We start from the raw sequence: 8,222 nt of genomic DNA, 5'->3' as shown, positions 1-8,222 counted from the left end.
ATTCCTGTAGGTTACCATCTGGAAATAAGCTCTGTCTCTTCTGATTCACTTCCCCTCCTTTTATTCTGGGTGTTTGTTGTTTCCATTTTTTGGTTTAGTTGTTGGCATTGTGGAGTTTTCCTACCATATACTCATATTCATCCCAGTTTTTTCTTTATTTTTCTTATCTTTCTTACCTTTTATTCCTTTTCTCAATATCATTTTTTGCTCTCTTTTCTCTACCCTAATATTCTTTTCTCATGGTCACTTTTATTTGGGGTTATCTGTGTCGTGAATACACTCTTGTTTTTTTTTCCCTCTGTGTTGTGCTTTGTAGAGTTATATTTTGTGCCTTGTGGTCAACATGGTAGAGAGTGAGCCACATAACCAGACACACTGAGAGGACCGACAATGGGGAGATAAAGAAAGAGCCCTCATATGAAAAAAAGGAAGAATTACCGGAAAAGAAAGTAAAAATATTGGAGGCAAGCAATTTGTCAGAGAAAGAATTCAGGGCAATGGTCATAAGGATGCTTAAAAGGATGGAAGACAAATTCAACATGTGTGAGAATCAAGAGGAAATGAAGATGAACAAAGAAGAAATAAAGAATGACATAGCTGCAATAAAGAACACAATAGAAAGCATCAACAGTAGATGAGAAAAAGCTGAGGACCACATCAGTGAGCTAGAAGACAACATAGGAAAAAATACCCAAGCAGAGCAGCAACTGGAAAAAAAAAATAACTTAAAAAAAGGAGGAGTGCCTAAGGGAGCTTTGGGACAACAAGAAACAAAATAATATCCACAAAATAGGGGTGTTGGAAGGAGAGGAAAATGAGCAAGGAATAGAAAATCTGTTTGAAGAAATAATGACAGAAAACTTCTATTATATTGGGAAGAAAAAACTCACACAAGTCCAAGAAGCTCACAGAGTCCCAAACAAGATGAACCTAAAAAGACTGCCACAAAGACACATCAAATTGGCAAACACCAACAAAGTAAGAATCTTAAAGGCTGCCAGAGAGATACAGAAAGTTACCTACAAGGGATCTCCCATTAGACTATCAACTGATTTCTCAACAGAAAAACATCAGGCCAGAGGGAATGGAATGAAATATACAAAGTGATACACATCAAGGGACTGAATCCAATAATACTATATCCAACAAGGCTATCATTAAAAAATTGAAGGTGAAATCAGGAAATACACAGACAAAAAAGTGCTAACAGAGTATATTATCACCAAACCAGCAATGCAAGAAATGCTAAAGGGCTGCTAAAAAAAGAAAAAAATAGAAAGGGAAGAAGGGAAAGAGGCATAAAGAATAAAAATGAAAACAAACAAGTACCTATCAATAATAATCTTAAATGCAAATACATGAAATGCATCAATCAAAAGAGAAGTGGTAGCTGTATGTATAAGAAAACTTGACCCAAAAATCTCTTGTCTACAAGCTACCCACCTCAGAACAAATGACTCACCCAGACTGATAGTGAAGGGATGAAAAAAATTTTTTTCAGGTGAATGGAAATGAACAAAAGCTGGGGTAGCAATACTTATATCTGACAAATCTGACCTCAATGTGAAGGCCATAACAAGAGATAAGGAAGGACACTTCATAATACTAAAGGGAGCAATTCAACAAGAATATATAACTCTGGTAAACATATATGCACCAAATACAGGAGCACCCAAATACATAAAAATACTTCTGGGAGATGTGAAGGGATAGATTTACAGCAGCACAGTCATAGTAGTGGACTTTAATACTCTGTTGACACCATTGGATAAATCCTCTAAACAAAAAATCAGCAAAAAAACCCCTCCAATCTTAAATGACTCACTAGATCAGATGGACAGACTTAATTGACATCTTCAAAACATTTCACCCTAAAGTTATAGAATATTCTTTCTTCTCAAATGGACACAGGACATTTTAAAAGATAGACCACATATTGGGACAAAGTCTCTTCAAATTCAATAATATAGAAATAATATCCAGCATCTTCTCAGTTCACAGTGGCATAAAATTAGAAATCTACTACAATAAAAACAATGAAAAAAATAAAACACTTGGAGGCTAAATAACATGCAATTAAACAATGATTGAGTTACCAAAGACTTAAAAGTAGAAATAAAAAAGTATCCTGGTAACAAATGACAATGAAAACACAACAATCCAAACTCTATGGGACACAATGAAATCAATCTTGAGAGGGAAGTTCTTAGCTCTACAGGACTACCTCAAAACATAAGGAAAAAATGGTAATAAATTATCTAACCCTACAACTTAAAGAATTAGAAAGAGTGCAACAAGAAAAGACCAGCGTAAGAAGAAGGAAGAAAATAATAAAGATCAGAGTGTACATAAACTACATAGAGATAAAAAAAAATACAGAAATCAATAAAACCATCAACTGGTTCTTTGAAAGGATAAACAAGATTGATGACCCTCTAGCCAGGCTAACCAAGAAGCAAAGAGAGAGACCCAAATAAACAAAATCAGAAATGAAAGAGGTGAAGTAACAACAGACTCCACAAGAAAAAAAAATGATTATGAAAAAAATACTATAAATAACTCTATCCCAACAAACTGGTCAACCTAGACCAGTGATGGCAAACCTTTTAAGCTCGGCATGTCAGCATTTTGAAAACCCTAACTTAACTCTGGTGCCGTGTCACATATAGACATTTTTTGATATTTGCAACCATAGTAAAACAAAGATTTATATTTTTGATATTTATTTTATATATTTAAATGACATTTAACAAAGAAAAATCAACCAAAAAAATGAGTTCGCGTGTCACCTCAGACACGCGTGTCATAGGTTCGCCATCACTGACCTAGACGAACTGGACATATTCTTAGAAAAGTACAAGCCTCCAAAACTCAATCAGGAAGAATAAAAAAACCTGAATAGGCCAATAACTACCAACAAAATTGAAGCAGTATTCAAAAATCTTCCAGCAAAAACATGTCCTGGTCCAGAAGGCTTTACAAGGGAGTTCTACTGAGCATTCAAAGAAGAATTAAACTTATTCTCCTCAGACTATTCCAAAAAATTCAAGAGGAAGACACACTCCCAAGGTCTTTCTATGAAGCCAGCATTATCCTAATTCCAAAACCAGATAAAGACACCACAAAGAAATAGAATTACAGTCCAATATCCTTGATAAACATAGATGCTAAAATCCTGAACAAAATTTGAGCAAATCTGATTCAGCATTTCATTATAAATATAATACACCATGACCAAGTGTGATTTATTCCGGGGATGCTAGAATGGTACAATATCCACAAATCAATAAATGTGATACATCACACAAACAAAGTGAGAGTCATAAATCACATAATCATATGAATCAATGCAGAAAAAACATTTCACAAAATCCAACACCCCCCCTTTTTTTTTATTGGTGGCATGATCACTTTTTAATGTTCTATAAAAAGGGAAAGGCTAATTTCTACCTAAGAGTTCTAGTGTGGTCAAGTAGAGACCACGTACCATGGGAAAGGCTGTGTTCTGATGGACCCTCCCCTTGGCAAGTGGGGGCAGAGCCGGAAGTGGGCTGGAGGGAGGTTTTCACCTGTCCACTGCCAGCAACGGACCTGTCATGGGCACCCAAGATGACAATGCCCATGAGCTTGGCAGGGTTAATACTGTTTGAGGAACAAGCTTGAAGTGCTTGGGGAGGGTGGGGAGGGGGGGGGGCCCTGAGGAGGTTTTGCTGCAGGGATGGGGCTATGGCAGATCCAGAACTGATCCCTTCCCACCAAGGATGGGAGGGTCTCCCTCACTCCTTCTTCATGATCTGCATGTAACACTGGATCCTGCTCCCCCATCCCCTAGAATGCTAGACTGCCCCTGACTGGACTGAAAATTAACTGTCAGGCGTGCCTTTACCGCCCTCCCCACGGCACCCCCCATGCACACTGATCTGTCTCTGGGTCCCCACTGTGGATCTGTGGGGCCCATCTTGGCCCGACTGTGTGTTGTGGGTGTTATTCACTGTTAGCTGGGCCAAGAGGGGCATGGATGGAGAAGAGCACCAGGGCACTGCCACAGCCCACCGGATTGGGGTAACAGTGGCGGAAAGGCTGCAGAGGGCTGGTGGGGTGTCTCAGGGTTCTATCTCTGGCCGCTGCTGTGTTGGCCAGGGAGTGGGAGTTGGGGGTTGGTGGGTGATTGACATGGATAAAGGGTCTGATAGTGGTAAAGGCCTTAAAAAATAAGTGAGAAAGGGGGGAAACGCCACCAAAAGCACAGGGACTGAAACCTCCAAAAGCCCAAGGTTGGTGGGAATCCAGCACCAGGGGGCCCCCAGGAGGCCAAGAGAGCAGCGTGGGGCCCTGGGGGAAGGGAGAGGAGCCAAGGGAAGGCCTCCCAGCCCTGCAGACTAGCAGGCTCCAAGCAGCTTTCTGGCTGCCCAGTCTCTCAGCAGGCCCCCGGGGAGGTATTGGTTGCAAGCAAGCACCTGAATATTGCCTAACGGAACCAGCCAAAGCCCAACTAAACCAGGTGAGAAGGAACCAGGTGGCCCAGGCAGCAGCCCTAAGCCTCCTCAGACCTGCCTCTCGCCTTTTGCCCATTTCTCAGAGTCCCTTAGCCAGGGCAGGGCCTGCTGCTTCCAAAGTCACCGGAACAGTCTAGTCCCTGTGAAGCCTCTGAGCTGGGGTGAGATCCACGGACCAACCCCCAAGTCCCTTTGCTGCCTCGACAGCCCGCCCCCAACACCAGCCCACAGTGGAGGGCTGGAGGCTGTGTGCACCCCACAGGGCTGAGACTGGGCTGGGGTTGTATGCACCCTATAGGGCTGAGGCAGGGGCTGGGGCTGTGTGCACCCCGCAGGGCTGAGGCTGTGTCTGTGTGCACCCCACAGGGCTGAGGCTGGGGTGAGGCAGGGCTTGTGCTGTACAGAAGGGGCAACTCCACCAGCTTCATACTTTTCTCCACAGGGTCCATGAGAGACCCCAGCCCTTCCCCCACGAGTCCCCCACTCAGTCAGTTTTGATGTGGCCGTTGGCCAGGGCGAGGGGGCCTCCAGGCTCCCCCGGCTCAGCGTCCTTGTCGAAGCGCAGGCGGAGGGTGTTCTGGATGATGAACTGCTCCATGATGAGGGTCCCGCAGAACCAGGGCACGGCGTACTCCAGGGTGATGAGGCCCATGAAGTCAAAGTCGAACTGGGAGTAGTCCCAGGGGCAGGCGTTGAACTGGCGCAGGATGAAGCCGGTGGTGAACTCCCACAGGTAGGTCCAGAGCGTGTAGATGAGGCAGCGCACCAGCTCCAGGATCAGGATGGAGGTGCCGTAGATGAAGAGCGCCCACACGCTCGTGACCCCGGGGAACTTCCAGTTAAAGTTCACCACGAACTCCCAGGCCGCCGTGAACATCACCTCGCAGAAGTAGACGTGGATGGCGTACAGGTACCAGCGGGACAGCGCCGTCAGGGGCTCCACGGAAGCCATGGCGCCCACGGGAGCCAGTTATCACACCCTTCAGTGCGCAGCTCAGCACAGACATCAGGATCACTGTCCAGGAGTGTCCTGGGTTCACCTTTGTCCTGGTGCCTGGTTGGGCGACCGTGCCATTCTCAGCAGCGTGGGCAAGCATTAGTCCCAGGGCTTAGCTGATCCTCGGCTAGTGGGCAGGTGGCTTCCATGTGTCCCCATAGCACGGATGCGAGGCGGACTGCACATGCTTGCGTCTGACAGGCGCGCAGCCTCCGGCACCGCTTAACTCATTGCTAGCCTGCCGGCCGCCGGGTGCCCTACCTCGCTGGCCCCGCCGCCTTTAGCAGGCGGGAGTCAGCCGTGCCCCGGGCCCCAACACCCCTTTTTGATAAAAACTCTCAGCAAAGTGGGAATAGAGGGATCATACCTCAACATAATAAAAGTCTTAATGAAAAACCTAAAGCTAACATCACACTCAATGGGGAAAGACTAAATTCTTTCCCCCCTAAGAACAGGAACAAGACAGGGATGCACATTTTCACCACTCCTGTTTGATATAGTATAGGAAATGCTAGCCATAGCGATCAGACAAGAAGAAATAAAAGGCATCCAAATTGGGAAAGAAGAAGTAAAACTGTCCTTATTCGCAGATGACATGATACTCTACATAGAAAGCCCCAAAGACTCCATCAATAAACTACTAGACCTAATAAATGAATTCAGCACAGTAGCAGGATACAAAATTAACACCCAGAAATCTATGGCCTTTTTATACACCAATAATGAACTCAAAGAAAGAGAAACAAACAAACAAAAAAAAAATCCCATTTACCATTGCACCAAAAAAACTAAGATATCTAGGAATGAACTTAACTAAGGACATACAGGACCTGAACTTGGAAAACTACAGAACATTGAAAGAAGAGATAGAGGAAGACATAAACAGATGGAAGAACATACCATGTTCATGGATTGGAAGAATCAACATCATTAAAATGTCCATACTACCCAAAGCAATCTACAGATTCAATGCATTCCCCATTAAAATACCAATGGCATACTTCAAAGATCTAGAACAAACTCCCCAAAAATTCATCTATAATAAAAAAGACATCAAATAGCCATAGCAATCCTGAGAATGAAGAACAATGTTGGAGGGATCACAATACCAGATATCAAGCTATATTACCAAGCCACAGTTCTCAAAACTGCCTGGTACTGGCACAAGAACAGACATATAGACCAATGGAAGAGAACAGAGAACCCAGAAATGGACTCAATTATGCTCAATTAATTATGCTCAATTAATTTGACAAAGGAGGTAAGAGCATACAATCTTGTCAAAACAGTTTCTTCACTAAATGATGCCGGGAAATTTGGTCAGATACATGCAAAAAAATGAAACTAGATCACCACCTTACACCATACACAAAAACAAACTCAAAATGGCTAAAGGACTTACATGTAAGACGGGAAACCATAAAAATCCTACAAGACTACATAGGCAGCAGAATAGCAGACTTATGTCATAGCAATATCTTTACAGAGACAGAACCTAGGGCAATGGAAAATAAACAAATGGGGCTACATCAAAATAAAAAGCTTCTGCACAGCAAAAGAAACCACCAATAAATCAGCAAGAAAGCCCACTGCATGGGAGAACATATTTGCCAATGATATTTCTAATAAGGGTTTAATCTTCAAAATTTACAGGGAACTCATACAACTTAACAAAGGAAGATAAATTACCTAATCAAAAAATGGGTAAAGGATCTAAATAGACACCTTTCAAAAGAGGGCATTCAGAAAGCCAAGAGACATATGAAAACATGTTCAAAGTCACTAATCATTTGAGAGATGAAAATCAAAACAACAATGAGATACCATCTCACACCTGTCAGAATGGCTATCATCAAAAAAATCAACAAAGGACAAGTGCTGGAGAGGATGTGGAGAAAATGGAACCCTCGTGCACTGCTGATGAGAATGCAGACTGGTGCAGCCACTGTGGAAGACAGTATGGAAAAGTTAAAAATGGAATTCCCATTTGACCCAGTGATCTCACTTCTAGGAATATATCCCAAGAAACCAGAAACACCAATCTGAAAGGATATATGCACCCCTATGTTCGTAGCAGCACAATTTACAATAGCTAAGATTTGGAAACAGCCTAAGTGCCCATCAGCAGATGAGTGTATTAGAAAACTATGGTACATCTACACAATGGAATAAAATGCCGCTGTAAAAAAGAAGGAACTTTTACCATTTGCAACAGCATGGATGGAACTGCAGAGCATTATGCTAAGTGAAATAAGCCAGTTGGAGAGAGATAAATATCACATGATCTCACTCATATGTGGAATGTAATGATCAACATAATTTGATGAACAAGAATAGATCCAGAGACAAATGGTAGAGGAGGGGTGTTAGAGAGCAACCAAAGGATTTATATGAATGCATATTAGCATAACCAATGGACACAGACACTGGGGTCGTGGGGCTTGCCCAAGTGTGGGACTGCCTGTGGGGGGGGCAATTGGGGAAAAAGGAGACATATGTAAAACTTTAGACAATAAATAATAAAGAAATTAATAATAGTTATGTTCTATTTGTATACACATATTTTGTTCAAATGGATGTTCTAGAAATTTCAGTCTGTTCCAGAAAGGAACTTGCAAAGATTCAGTGCCAAGTTCAAACAGTAAACTCTCAGGGATAGCAGGTGTACAGTCAGGGACACCAGGCAAGCCAAAAGTGATGGTTCCCTATGAGGGCATCTGCCAGTGATA

The 8,222-nt window shown here is 42.9% G+C and overlaps 1 pseudogene; it reads right to left on the bottom strand.

Annotated features, from left to right (window-relative positions):
- Window positions 1-3,403: 3,403 nt before the first annotated feature.
- Window positions 3,404-5,763, bottom strand: LOC132223959 (transmembrane protein 229B-like; annotated as a pseudogene).
- Between the last annotated feature and the right edge of the window lie 2,459 nt (window positions 5,764-8,222).

Source organism: Myotis daubentonii, chromosome X, assembly GCF_963259705.1.
Source record: "Myotis daubentonii chromosome X, mMyoDau2.1, whole genome shotgun sequence".
Classification (NCBI taxonomy): domain Eukaryota; kingdom Metazoa; phylum Chordata; class Mammalia; order Chiroptera; family Vespertilionidae; genus Myotis; species Myotis daubentonii.
Note: the sequence above shows the minus strand (reverse complement) of the source record. Positions and strands in the feature narration are given on the sequence as shown.